At 38.4% G+C, this 15,515-nt stretch overlaps 1 pseudogene; it reads right to left on the reverse strand.

The window, feature by feature from the left end:
* Positions 1-3,832: 3,832 nt before the first annotated feature.
* Positions 3,833-13,459, reverse strand: LOC114054018 (annotated as a pseudogene).
* Between the last annotated feature and the right edge of the window lie 2,056 nt (positions 13,460-15,515).

Here is a 15,515-nt window from a genome sequence, read left to right on the forward strand (position 1 = left end):
GTGACTTTGCTCACAATATTCCCTATCACTAGAATTTCCACTTTACCCACTGAATTATTATCTATCCTTTATACTCAGATGGCATCTCCTCCTGATCCCCCTGGTCACTTCTGACCCCCCAGTCCTCATACAGTACTTTGGATATCTGGTTTTGTGTCTTATCCCTCTACAAGACTGAAGCTTATATAAGAGTAGAGACTCTGTCCCATTTCTTTGTTACCTTCCCCAGTATTTCTCCTGCACACAGCAGGCAATTAATAAGTGTTTGTTGATATAAATGGAACTGGATACATAGGTAAGTAAGCCAATAATTAGTTAGATATTACTTTGTAGATAGATATTGGGGAAAGTTTCTCTACCCCAATCATTAAACCCAAACAATTTCTATGAAACAAGCAAAATAGACCATTTCCAAGCTTTCAGTGCTCCAAATATCACCCCTTCCCCCTACTTAATAGTTTGACTGCTATTATGGAAATGATCAAGCATTTTCCATGGAGAAAGTTAGATTCTAATTGTTATCCATTCTCTATGAATCACCCATCCTTTATTCATTGAGCTGAGCCAATATAATAATTTTTCTTTCATTTATTTTATTCATTCATTTATTCAGTTGCATTTTGAGTTCTGAGCTGTCTCCCCCACAAACTCTCATTAGAGAAGGCCAACATTTGATATAGACATATATGTGGAACCATAAAATATATACTTCCATATATCAGTTCTTTCTCTGGAGGTGGATAGCATTTTCCTTCATAAGTCCTTTGTAGCTGATTTGAATGATTTATAGTACTCAAAATAGCTTAGTCATCTGCAGTTATTCTTCAACAATGTTGCTGTGCCTGTTTCACTTGCATTATTTTATGCAAGTCTTTCCATGTTTTTCTGTAACCAACTTGCTCATCATTTGTTACTGCATGGTAGTATTCCATCATAATCATATACCACAACTTATTCAGCCATTCCCCAATTGATTGGCATCCACTCAATTTACAATTCTTTGCCACCACAAAGGGACCTGCTATAAATATTTTAGAATATATAGGTTCTTTTCCATTTTCCCTGATCACCTTGGGAAATAAACCTAATAGTGGTATTGCTGGGTCAAAGGGTAAATGCAGTTTTATAACTTTGAGCATAATTCCAATTTGCTCTCCAAAATGATTGGATCAGTTCACAATTCCACCAACAGTGTATTAGTGCCTATTTTTTCTACATCTCTTCCAGCATTTGTCATTTTCCTCTTTTATCATTTTATCCAATCTGATAGGTGTGGGATGGTAGCTTGGAGAATAATTTTTCTTTGTAGGAACAAATAAAGTACTTCCAGCTTTTACATATTTACATTTACTGTAGCTGATTTCCAAAAGTAGCAGAGGGGTAAAAAAAAAATCTTTCTGAGTAATATGAGCAGCCAGAGCACTGGAAAGTCAAAATAAATTAGAGACTCCATCTTACTCCAAAAAATTTTCTCTCTCTTCTTGTCTCTCTGTCTCTGTATGTTTGTCTGTTTCTGTCTGTCTCTCTGTTACTACATCTCTGTCGTTCTCTGTCTCTCTCTGTCTCTGTCCCTCTGTCTCTTTCACACCCACACACACTCACCCCATTATATACAATGTTTATTTTTCCTGTGAGCTGTTACTGTAGAACCTAGGAACTGTAGTGACACATGTAAATCTCATTAGTAAATTAATACCGTTGGCCACCAAGACAACAGTCTGTTTTCATGTTTATGAATGACTTGAAGAACTCCCTGGTTCCCTACTTGCCCGCTACAAAAAGTTGAGCTGTAACTGAAAGGCAGCAGCACATGATTACTATGCCCTGGTGTTTTCCCTTGTGCAGTATTAAACATGTCAGGGCAGCATTAGTAGCGCTAGGGAAGAAAGGTGACCCCAGTTAGAGCTGCATGGCATTTCCTTGTAAGATCCTTTTACTTCACAGGAAGGTTATCTTAAAACACAATATTGACTTTGAGACAATAATAGCATTTAGACTTATCTTCATGGTTAAAGTTTCAAATCTGTTTAAGATAACTTGGATTTGTCACAAAACAAGGCACTGATAGGACCAAAAGTTAATCCCTAAATAGTCAAGGTACATGAACTTTACAGAGTTAATTTCTGTAAAAATTACCCACATGACTTGTGATTTCTGACTATAAAATAATGGCATTATGGCTTACATAGCCAATGTGACAGAGGCACTTGTATTTTACCTTTCCATTAAACTTTTACTTAAACAAGATTAACTTTACAATTATTCAGTAATTCAGTACAATTCCAGTAATAGAGTATGAAAATGAAAAGCTACTCAAGGTATATAAGTGACCTTGGGGGCTCAGAAAGTGGAAGTAATTTAAAAATTAATTTAAGCGGTTAAATTAGGGTTAAATCTAGATTATGCTGAAAAATTATCACCCCATTCAATTTGGCAATGATTTTAACAAATCTCCTAGAAATTATTTGTTTTTGGTCAGTTTTTACCAGTTACACTTTAAAAGGACAATGAACATACTGTTCTTAAAGGTCTCCAAGGGAAATATCCGTGATTGGCAGGGAATATATTAACTGAAAGGAACAGTTAACTCGAGGGCATAATATTGTAATTACAGCTGTGTAGTGAACTCATTTGAATATTTCCAGCATGTGCATGTTTATACACATACCTTTATGTGTATGTATGTGCATGTATAAGCTTTTTGTCAAAGATCCCCGTGACACAAGGGATCCCATTTACCTTTCAAGGATATCATATTTCTCCTGAATTGAGCTCTTCATCACCCAGAAACTTGGAAAATCTTTCCACAGGACAGTCAAGTAAGCCCATACCAACTCCCCCCCTTCCCCATTTAAACTTCCTAAAATGCAGGCCATCATGTGCCTGAAGGATGGTTTACTGAAAGAAAGAAGTCCAATAATTGTTAGCTATAACACGTGGAATCAATGTAGTCCAAAACCCCATGATGCCTTATGGTTGACATCCTCTAATCTATTTCACTTTTCATCTAGACTTTGGCTCTCTGCTGCAGACTCTTAGGAAGTGATGTGGGCCCACAAGGACTCTAGGGCAATACTTTCTACTGATGGAAGTGGTTCCCCAAAAGTTGGCTGCTTTCCTTCTCTTATACTGCTAATGGCTCTCACTAGAGCTTACTTTCCTCCTCCAGACTTTATAATAGGTAAAAAGACTAGGAATGTTCAAAGGGAAAAAATGATGAGAAAAGTGGAGAAAAGAAACTAAAAATTGTAAAAAGTACGTCTAGAAATAAGATATCATAATCATCAACAGGCATTTATTAAGTGCCTACTATATGTCAGGCACTGTGCTAAGTGTTAGGGACACAAAGAAAAGCAAAAAAAGCCTCAAGGAGCTCACAATCTAAGGGGGAAGATTACATGTTGTAGCTGTTCATCCTTCCTTTTTAAAGAGGACCAATGACATTACAGGGTGATGTCTCGACTTATGGGTGAATTGGGTTCAAGTGAGGCAGAGATGCACAAAGTCATCAGCCTCACACTCTCTTCCAAAGTCATCTAAGGCCAGTGGCAGGACAAAGGTCAGGATGACTGGCAATGGCCCAGGATTCAGTGAATGACCTTGGCATCTTTGTTGTCTTACCAAGCTCCAAGCACTCCAGAGCTCATACTTCAGTTGCCTTCATTGCTGTTAGAACAAATTACTCTCATCCTCCCATTCCCCTGAGGAAAATCTTCACATGGTTGAGGTGGGAATCTCCCTAATTTACCCACAGGTTTGAGGCCTGTTGATTACCCTCAACCAGGTTTAGACTGTCTGCCAAGATGTTATCAGGTTGTGGCCACTGTGCATGCTACAGCTTCTTGGAGCCACAGGTGACAGTTGGGTGGATCAGGTGGACCAAAGATGGATAAGCAGCCCTGAAAAGGGCTCAGCAAACCCTCACACCAGAACTGTTAGTCCTCCTGAATACCTTATACATTACACACACACACACACACACACACACACACACACACACACACACACAAGATATGTACAGTTGTATCTGAGAAGTATTCTCAGAGGAAAGGAACTAGCAGTAGAGGAAGGGAACCCCTCAAGATGGACATATACCAGGTTTTATTAGTCCTCATTTTCTCTTTTGACACTCAAAGATCTTACTAATTTTTACAGTTTCATTTATCACCTCTCAATGAACCTCTGACCTCTACATGAGACTGGACTTCATTCTTTTCATGTCATCATGCCCTATACTGATAGCCTCCTTATTGTCATGAAAGGAGCCTTTGGGAAGCCCCAGGGCCTTGAAGCCCATGTACACATTGGTCAGATCATCATATCCATTTACACTAAAGTCTAAAAGAAAAAACACGAGGCATCTAGCTGGTGCTGACTGCTCTCTTAAGTTCTAGCCTCTAAGGTCCCATAGAACTCTAAATCTATGCTACTGTGATATGCCCTGCTTCCAGAACATTTCCATGGGATGCTGCCATAAGGATGCTACTGACATTTCCTCTGATGTTTCAAATTTGACATGTCTGAGACCAAGTGCATCATCTTCCCTTCTCCCAACTTGTGATAAAGTATGTTAAGTGCTTTATGGAACTTAAAATGCTATATAAATGTCACCTATCATCATTTAATGACAATTTGGCTCAACCCCTCAGTGCTTTCTGATTCCTCCCCCTTCTTTGCATTATATAAAGCAGCAAGTTCTACTGATTCATCCTTTATAATGTGTCTTATATCCAACACTTTCTTTTCATTTTGATTGATATCACTTTAGTTCAGACTTATTACCTCATGCCTGAGCTATTGTGATATATTTCTAACTGCTCTCTTTGCTCTGTCTTTGTACTGACCAATCTATCTTGCATATTGTCAGATCTGTTTTCCTAAAATACCTTTTTCTCCATGACACTTTTCTGCTCACAGCTCCCTTTGCTTACAAGATGAGTCAGTCTCCACTGTGAAACATTTAAGGCTTTCCATTGTTCCATTCTTTTCTTTTAGTAGCATACAGTTTGATCTGTGCTTATGGTAGATGTCACAGCTGACATTTCATGAGTGGAGCCCAGAATGGGGATGTACTCAATTCCAAAACCATCAGGAATGAGTTTCTTCTCAAATATCCTCAAACTTGTCAACTATGAACTTGGTGATTCCCCACTTCTTGTAGAAGTGGATCTTCCGGCATCCAGGGTACTTGAACTTGGCCCTGGACAAAGAATAAATGGGAGAAAGGGAAAGGTAAGGTAATAAGCATTGATATAGTGCCTACTCTGTTCCAGGCATTGTGCTAAGTGCTTTACAAATATTATCTCAAGTGAGTGCCTGGCACATCATAAGTGCCAGTAGAAATGTTAGCTATTACTATTGTTATTATTATTATTTCATTTGATCCTCAAAACAACACTCATAGGTAATCAATCAATCAGTAAATATTTATTAAGCACCTACAATATGCCAGGCACTATGCTAAGTGCTGGGGATACAAAAAAAAAAGGCAAAAAACAGTCCCTGCCCTCAAGAGTTTATAATCTAATGGAAGTAGATGTTATTATTATCATCATTTTACACTGAGGACACTGAGACAAATAGAGGTTAAGTGACTTGCCCAGGTCATACAGCTAGTAAGTGTCTGAGGCCAAATTTGAACTCAGGACTTCCTGATTCCAGGCCCCATGCTTTATCTTCTGCATTACCTAGCTCTTCATGTTGGACTTTAGTGTAAATGGATATGATGACCTGATCAATGAGTACATGGGTTTCAATGTCCTGGGGCTTCCTAAAGGCTCCTTTCATGACAATCTGGAGGCTATCAGCATGATGACATGAAAAGAATGAAGTCCAGTCTCACGTAGACATGAAGATCATCCTTGCCACAACTCTTTACCATGCATTTGTTGGTACAGATCTGAGTGTCCTCCAGGGCTATTGAATATAGCTATTAATATTCATCTGATACCACATGGATGCACATTAGAAATTTGTCCACTTTCTTCTTTTTTCCTACCAGGGTCTTGGCAACAGGGATTCTTCCTTTGTACCCTCTTCTCCAAACAGGACTTTGGCAGAAGCCTCACTGAGTGGGACGTCTCTATCTTTACCTCTTACTATTTTCTGACTATGTTAGTGGTTGAGCCCAGTAACCATGGGTACACACCAAGCCTTTCTCCTGAGCCTCTATACTATTTCACTTGATGATCTTGTCAATTCCCATGAATTCAATTATCATCTCTATGCAGATAATTCCTAGATATATTTATCCAGACCTAACCTCTCTCCTAACTTCCAGTCTTACATTTCCAATTGCCTATTGGACGTTTTGAATTGGATAGACATAGACATCGTAAACATAGGGCAGCTAGGTGATACAGGGGATGAAGTTTGGGACTTGGAGTCAGGAAGACCTGCCTTGGAGTCTTACCTGCTACTAGGCTGTATATTGGGACATCTAGGTGGCACAATGAATAGAGTGCTGGGCCTGGAGTCAGGAAGACCTGAGTTCCAATCTGGACTCAGACACTTACTAGCTGTGTGACCCGGAGGAAAGTCACTTGACTCTGTTTGCCTCAGTTTCCTAATCTATAAAATGAGCTGGAAGAGAAAATGGCAAATCATTCCAGTCCCTTTGCCAAGAAAACCCCAAAGAGTTGGACATGACTAAACAACAGTAACAACAGGCTGTTTGTTACTTATGGGGGCCATGACCTACAATTCTTTTTATTTTTCAGAGCACCTAAAAATACTTTACTTATGGCAGGTGCCTAATAAATATCTAATTAATTGTGACAACCACTAGAGAAGGCTGCTTATCTGGCAGCAATAGAAGGTTCTGTTAGGAATTTAATAGCAAATTGCATGCAAATGACTATGTACAAACAAGATATGTACAGAAACATTTGAAGATAAATCAGAAGGGAAGGCACTATGATTAAGGAGGACCAGGAAACGCTTCTTGCAGGGAGTGAGATTTTAATTGAGGCTTGAAGGAAGCCTGGTAAGCCAGGAGATGACGATGAGGAGGGAGAGACTTCCAGGAATAGAGGATAGCTAATGAAAGTGCCAGTGTTGGAGATGCACTGTCATGGGCAAAGAACAGTACAGAGATTGTTGTCACAGCATCTAAAGTTAGAGGAAGTAAAACTTAAATCCCAGCTCTGCCACTCATTGCTTCTATGACCTATAGCATCTCTCATGGCCTTACTTTTTTTTTCTGAAAAATTAGGGCAACAGAATGTGAAGTCTCAGGACCAGAATGATTTCCAAATCAAAGACACTTGTTTTTTCAAACTCACCTGGGAAGGATGCTGACAGTGAAATGAACAAAAGGCAAATAGTAAAAAGCAATCTGCTCCAGAAAATCCCACAAAGAAATAAAATATGTAAGAAAGCCCTAAAGTACCAGTTGCATCCAACAAAGTAGACACAGAGATAAGTTTGAATATGTGTGCAGTTGTGTCCAACTCTTCATGACCTTATTTGGGTTTTTCTTGGCAAAGATACTGGAGTGGTTTTCCATTTCCTTTTTCAGCTCATTTTACAGATGAGGAAACTGAGGCAAACAGGATTAAGTGACTTGCCCAGGCTCACATAACTAATAAGTGTCTGAGGCTGGATTTGAACTCAGGAAGATGAATGGAGGGTAAATCCAGATTTTTTGGTTTTTGATGGGGTTTTTTTGCTCCTTCCACATCATGGTTCAGCTTCTCTACTGTTCCTCTAGCTCAGAAGACCACATGCATGATCTTCTTTTCTCTAAAAGTCTTGCGCTATATAGAAACTCTCCTTCTCTCTAGAAGGCTGTGTTGTAATATCTCAGAACCTTGACACTATCCTGGAAATCCCCCCTTCTCCAGCCAGGAGTCAAATAGCTCTCACCGTTCTGAACTATATAATTAAGAGGTCCCTCCACTGTCCCTCCCGGTCTCTTCTTGGTCCTGGGAGGTGAGAGCATGCACAATGAACTGTGCCTCTATCACTGTCTCTCTATGGTTCAAACCAGGAAGTCAGGCCATCTTGCATCTCCACCATTCCTCCTAATTATTGTTCTCTCTTGGACCAAGAAACTCTGCCATTTCCTCTACATGGTGGCACCTCTGATAGGAGTGGGAAGTGTCCTGTGCTATACACAGGGACCAGAGTTTGGTCTCAGGTTTCTATTTTTATCAAGTTAAATGGTTTCACCATTATGCTCTATAAGATTTTTAGAATGAGTTTATATTCTAAGGCAGGGTTGCCCTTGGCTGTCATGTCTCGCTGCTTATCAAGAAGATGGAGTGTTTGGTGACTTAGGTGATTTCTCCCAGAGAGGGAATAGAGCACAGAAATCTGTGCCTACTGTCAATCATTAAGTCCTACAGCGAATGGCTAATCAATGGGAAACATTCTGGCTATATATTAACATAAACATTACACAGTGTTCCTGTATATGTAACAAATTACTACTCTCAGTTTCCTCCTTCAGCTAATAAATCAAGCAAATGTAGATATCACCTAACATTTCTTCGGCAAAGCCTTTGACTGTGTCCCAAATTTGTCAGTAAAATAAGGAAATAGATGGATGTCATAGTGTTATATTTAGAGATTGAGAAGTGGATCAGCCAGTTTATTTAGGTGCCTTGTAGCTGGCTGCAAGATGTCTTTGTATACCTAAAAGTCTTGGTTGGTTTAAGAAATTATGGAAATAGGTTATAAGTATCACCAATGATGACTCACATACAAGAAATGATGTAAAAGATATTGTTAGGGAAGTGGGAAAGGAGGTGAGCTAGTCATGGAACAAGAGCACAGGATAGTAGAAGGCTGATAGCCCGAATGTTACTGCAGTGTTCAGGAATGTTTAAAGACCTAAAGGTGGGCTTCTAGAGCAATGGGGTAAATTCTTTAAGGAGAGCGACATGGACAAGAATTATATACAATGAGAGGGGATAGAGTTGATCTGCGCCAGTGGAAGGAACGGTCACACTGATGACTATGAGACTTAGAATATTAAAAGATATTTAAAACTGCAGAGTGCATCTATTTTGCTCTCTGTAGTAATAACTTATTGATAAATACATATGAAGAATATGAGTATTTTCACTCCTGTGAAGTCTGGCAACCACAAATTCTAAATTAATTCTACTGTCACTTTAAAGTACCAAAGTAGCTTAGTGTAGTGGAAAGAACCTGCATTTGGAGTCAGGAGGTTCAAATCCTGGCTCTGACATTATTAGCCGTGTGACCATGGTCCAGTATTTCTCTCTGAACCTCAGTTTCTTGATCTATAAAATGGGGGCAATGACACTAGCTTACCTCACAGGTGCTTGTGAGGAAAACCTTTTGTGAATTTTAAAGCATCATATAAATGTGAGCTACTATTATTGCCTTTTTTTAATTCCTCCAGAAAACAGTTTGGGTGTAATTTATTTTCATTACTTTAAAAAAAAATGTCTGTTTATGGTTTTTGTTTTTACTGCAGTCATTTTCAGATAGTTCACCAGTCCCTCCCCACAAAACGGAGAAAAACAATTAAGTTAAAACTACCTCCATATTGATGGTGTCTGTTTCTGTATGCAATATTCCCTGAGTCCCTTTCCCATCTCTATTAAGAGCCAAGATGTGTGTTTCATTACCTGTTCTCTGAGCCCAATCTTGATCATTAGGACTGCCTAGAATCTGACTTACTTTTGGGATTTTTTTCATTTCACTTTTCAAGTCACTTAACCCTGTTTGCCTTATCTTCCTCATCTGTAAAATGAGCTGGAGGAGGAAATGGCAAATCATTCCGGTATCTCTGCCAAGAAAACCCCACATGGGGTCATGAAGAGTCAGGCACTACTGAAATGACTGAACAACAACAAACAACAACAACAACAACATATAATCATTGGTAAAAGGAACTCCCAGTAAGGAATCCTCTGCTACCCATGCACATCAGCAACAGTTGTTCAACTTTTAAAGTGCTGCTTGGGTCACACAGTCAGTATGTACCAAAGGCAGAACCTGAACACAGGACTTCCTGATTTCGAGGCTCATTCCATATCCACTCCTACTGCTTCTCATCATTATCAAATGTGATCACAATTCCCTATATATCTTAAATATCGGACTTTATTCACAGATCATAGGACCAAAAACAATAGATTTAGAATCAAAGAGGAACTGAGGGCCACCTACTCCAACCCCTTCATTTTATAGTTGAGGAAACTGAGGTTAAGTGTCTTGCCCAAGGTCACACAGATAGAAAAGGGAAGTAGAATTCCAACTGAGGTCCTGAGACTTCATATCCAGTGCCCTTTGATTGACATTAATTAAAGCATAGGTCTGAGTATATCAATCCTATGTTGTTGTTTTTTTCTGTTTTACCCACTGAACAGTTTCTCTATTTATTCTCATTCATTTTATTTTGTAAAATCTTTTAATTGTTATGTAATTGAAATTGTCAATCAATCAACCAACAAGTATTTAAGGTAATTACTATGTGCCAGGCACTGTGCTTGGCTGGGAATCCAAATACAAAAATGAGGGTCCCTGGCCTCAAGGAATTTATATTCTACGAGGCAGTAGTTCTCAAAGAGTTGTCCAAGGACTACACTTTCAGGATGTCTATGAGGTCAAAACTATTTTCACAATAATATTAAGATGTTTTAATTTCTGATATGTTAAATATTAATAGATCTAACCCCTATATTTTTTTTAAAAAGCTCTCAATAGAGGGCTTAAAAGAACCTCAACAATTTTTTTTCAAGGATGTAAAGGGTTCCTATGACTAAAAAGTTTGAGAACCACTGTGTTACAAGAATTCAACATATTCACAGATAAATAGATGCAAGATATATTTTGGTGTACAGACATACACAATAAGTAGACAGTGATTTGATGAAGAGGAGGTATTAACGACTGGGGAAATCAGTAAAGACTTCTTAAAGGACATGGCCTTGAGCAAAACCTTGAAGGGAGCTAGGTTCCGAGAGGTAGAGGTGATAAGGGAAAGTATTCCAGGCATAGGGGAAAAGCTGGATGCAGCAAATGTCATATGGGGGACAGCAAGTAAGTCATTTGTGCCTGAGGGGGAGTAATGTGTAATCAGCCTGAAAAAGAAGGTAGGGGCCAGATGAAGAAAGATTTTTTAACACCAGAGGGATTTGTTGCCTAAAGGCAATAGGGAGCTACTGAGGCTTTTCAGGAGTTAGTCACATCTGTGCTTCCAGATGATCAGTTCTACAGTTGTATGGAAATACTAGCGTGGGTATCTATGAGCATTTGTTACAAGGATTTTGTCTTTGTTTCTTTCTTTTTTTTTCAATGGATGGATGGAAGCGGTTTGTTGTTGTTTAGTCGTTTTTCAGTCATATCTGACTCTTCATGACCTCATTTGGGATTATCTTTTCTTTTTTTTTTTAATTTATTTATTTTATTCAGAAAATAAGAAATAAAATAAGTATTTCCATAACAAAGTGGAATACAAAAACAGGATTGCACCTGAAATTGCAGATTCATCATGTACAACTTGCTATTCCTTTCAAATATACAACAAAGTTATCATGTAATTTTCTTTTTTTTCCTCCCCCGCCACCCACAATTTCGAGATGGCTACTATTAGACACAAATCTCTGTGTATGTATTTTATGTGTGTGTGTGTGTGTGTGTGTGTATGTTAATGAGTTGCTACGTCTTTAAACTTGATCTGATGAGAATAGGGTTCCAGCACAACCAGCCCTCTACCCCAACCTGTTTCCTCTAGATCAGTTTTTCCTCTCAAACCTCATAATTGCTCTTTTTACCTTTTCCTACACAATTTTGCTTTTTAGAATCACCCCATCATACTCAGCTACACCCCAACCTTTCTTTTGAATGGCCCAAGTACTAATGACAGCCTTAAGAATACTGATAACAAGGGGCAGCTAGGTGTCACAGTAGATAGAGCTCTGGCCTTGGAGTCAGGACGACATGAGTTCAAATGTGACCTCAGACACTTGAGACTTACTAGCTATGTGACGGTGGGCAAGTCACTTAACGTCAATTGCCTCACCAAAAAGGAATAAAAAAAAAAGACTACTAATAACGTTTCTACATGGAAAAAGTATACAGTTTGACCTTATTGAATCCCTTATACTTGGTTTTTGATGTTTACCTTATATTTATCCTGGCTCTTATATGTCAAATTTTCCATTAAGTTCTGATCTTTTTACAACAAAAACCTGAAAGTCTGCCAATTCACTGAATGTTCATTTTTTATCATTCAGGGTTATACTTAACTTTGCTGAGTAAGTTATTTTTGGCTGCAATCCCAGTTCTTTTGCTCTTCAATATATAGTATTCCAAGACCTGTGGTCTTTTAGTATAGCAACTGCTAGCTCTTGTGTAATTCTGATTGTGGCTCCACAGTATTTGAATTGATTTTTTTTTTCTTCTTGTTCATAATATTTTCTCCTTAACTTGGTGGTTTTCCAACTTGGCTATGATGTTCTTGTAGGTTTTCATCCTTAGATCTCTTTTAGGTGGTGATCAGTAGATTTTTTTTTTCTATTTCTACTTTCCCATTTTGTTCTAAAACTTCAGGTCAATTTTCTTTTATTATTTCTTATAATATTGTATCAAGCTTATTTTTTTTATTAGCTTTCAGGTAGTATGATAATTTTTACATTTTTTCTCCTTGATTGGTTCTCTAGTTATTTTTCTTGTGAGATGTTTCACATTCTCTTCTATTTTTTCATTCTTTTCATTTTGTTTTTATTATTTTTTGGTATCTTATAATGTCATTCTCTTCTTCTTGCCCAATTCTAGTTTTCAAGGAGTTATTGTTTTCCTTAAGACTGGATCTTTTTTTCCCAGTTGGTTGACTTTCTTTTCATAATTTTCTTGGTTTTCTTGGATTGTTCTTATTTTTTTTTTCTAATTTTCCCTCAATCTTTCTTATTTGATCTTTAAAGTCCTTTTTAAGTTCTTCAAACAACTCTTTTTGAGCGCATGACCATTTGACATTGTTCTTTGGGGTAGGAGAGGCTTTTTTAAAATTTCAGTATCCTCCTCTAAATGTGAAACCCAGATCTTCTGTATCCCCATAGTAGCTGACTATGGTTGGGTTCTTTCTCTTTTTCTTACTCATTTTTACTTTTTAAAAATTTTTATTTTTAGCAGCTTGTTATTATAATTGCCTCCAGTCCTGGGGTGTGGGGGATGGTGCCTCTGGCCTCAGGTTCTTTTTACTGTTATTTTCTGAGCTCTATCCAGGGTCCAACCTCAGCATTCCTCTCCCCCTCCAAACCACAGCTAGGGCCCCCAGCCATACTATGCTAGAAATGCTCTTGCTACCTGAGGACCCTCCAATGGATGTAACCTTCAGTTCTGCCCTCTGGTCTGGAACCAAAAGCAGGAACTCAGCTCTCCTGCAAGTGCCCACAGCCAGCAGCATTCTGCCCCACTGCTTCTACACTCACCAGGGGAATTCTAGTTCCTTCTTGCCTTCAGCCGCAGCACAGGACTGCATCTCGGCAGCTCAGCAGGGTCTGGCATCTCTCTTCAGCAGAGGGTCCTTCAATCCTCCCCTGCTCAGATGTTTACTCCCCACACTGTTTGTGAGGTGAGAATTTCTATGGCTGAGGCTGAGGCTACCTCCTAACCAAGCCCCCGGGGCTTATTGTTTGGTGTTTCAGTGGAGATAGCCTGAAGGTGTTGCACTTCACTCAGGCCACCTCTGTCCCTGGGGTCTTTCCTCAGGTCTTCTCCAGTTGTCCCAAGAGGACCACTGCTCTGCCGCAACTCGTATTTATTTTTGCCCCTCTATGTTCACCCTGAGGGGCTGTTTTGTCTGGTGAGCTTGGAATTTTCAGACCTACTCTGCCATCTTCCTAGAATCCCTCCCCTCCCCCAGTTTGGGGTTTTCTTGGCAAAGATGCTGGAATGTTTTGTCATTTCCTTCTCCAGTTCATTTTACAGATGAGGAAATTGAGGCAAACAGGGTTAAGTGACTTGCCCAGGGTCACACAGCTAGTAAGTGTCCAAAACCAAACTGGAACTCTGGTCTTCATGACTCCAGGCCCAACACTCTATTCACTAAGCCACCTAGCTGCCCCCATGGGGGAGGTTGGAGGGAAAGAAAGTAGACTTTTGTTCATTGAAAAATGCTAACTTAAATTTAAAAACAAAGCAAGACTTGGAAATTGATTGGATATGGCAAGGATTGGGGGGAGGGAATATGAATGAATGGGAGTAAAAAGTTAAAGATTCCTGCTTTGATTGTAAATCTCATTGGCTGGAAGACTAGTAGTGTCCTTGACAGAATTAAGAAAGGCAGTGGGATTTAGGAGGAAACATAATGAACTCTGTTTTGGACACGTTGGAATTTCAGACGCCTGTAGGAAGTCCAGTTGGATATGTTAAGTAGGCTCTTGGAGACTAGAGCTCGGGAGAGGAAAGGGCTGGATATGTATATTTTGTTGTTTTAAAATTTTCCTTTAAACCTTATTTGATTAAGAATTCCCCTCTAGAGAAAGAGGGGATCAATGAATTGGGCATGCAACTAGAAAAGTTAGAAAAAGAACAAATTAAAAATTCCCAATTAAATACCAAATTAGAAATACTGAAAACCAAAGGAGAGATTAATAAAATTGAAATTAAGAAAATTATTGAACTAATAAATAAACTAAGAGCTGGTTTTATGAGAAAAAACCAATAAAATAGATAAACCTTTGGTTAATTTGATTTAAAAAAAAGAAAGAAGAAAACCAAATTACCAGTATCAAAAATGAGAAGGGTGAATTCACCACCAATGAAGAGGAAATTGAAACAATAATTAGGAACTATTTTGCCCAACTGTATGCAAATAAATTTGACAATCTTAATGAAATGGATGACTATTTACAAAAATATAAATTGCCCAGATTAAGAGAACAGGAAATAAAACACTTAAATAACCCCATTTCAGAAAAAGAATTCCCCTCTAGCTATAGCTGTGAAAGGTATCTCCTCTTGTTCTCCTTTATTACTGTACAAATTCCCAACATTTTAAAATGGCAAATGTTACAAAAATAAATAGGCAATATTCAGAAAGATGTCTCTCAGAGAAAGCGTGCTTCAATTTTCTTTATTTTTGCCTGAAATACCCAAATAACATGATAAGCATTAGCTTGAACTTTATGGGCATTAAGGAAAGCACATGTATGTTGTGACAGTTTTTCAAAATAAAAATTTTAACAAATAAATTCAAGTTGGACATTATTGTTTGATTTCCTTTTCAGGTCCCCACTGCTTTGAAGTAGAAACAGTATTTCACATGTAGACAAATACGTTTCATTCCTTAATAAGGCCAAATATTATTCAATATTCTGATATCTAGGAGAAACTTGAGTTGGTCACCACTCATAATGACACTTGGCTGCTTGCAGGACATCATTCTATGATAAATAAACCAATGCAAAGGAAATTCTAAACAATAGAAAAAATGAAAATACTAGGCTATTATGAGATCTCTCTGAGGTCAAGGACCATTTCTTTCACATTGTTCTCTACCCCACTGAGTCTATCACAGTGCCTTGGACAAAGTA

This window comes from Vombatus ursinus, unplaced genomic scaffold (assembly GCF_900497805.2).
Source record: "Vombatus ursinus unplaced genomic scaffold, bare-nosed wombat genome assembly UNPS02014812.1, whole genome shotgun sequence".
Lineage (NCBI taxonomy): Eukaryota > Metazoa > Chordata > Mammalia > Diprotodontia > Vombatidae > Vombatus > Vombatus ursinus.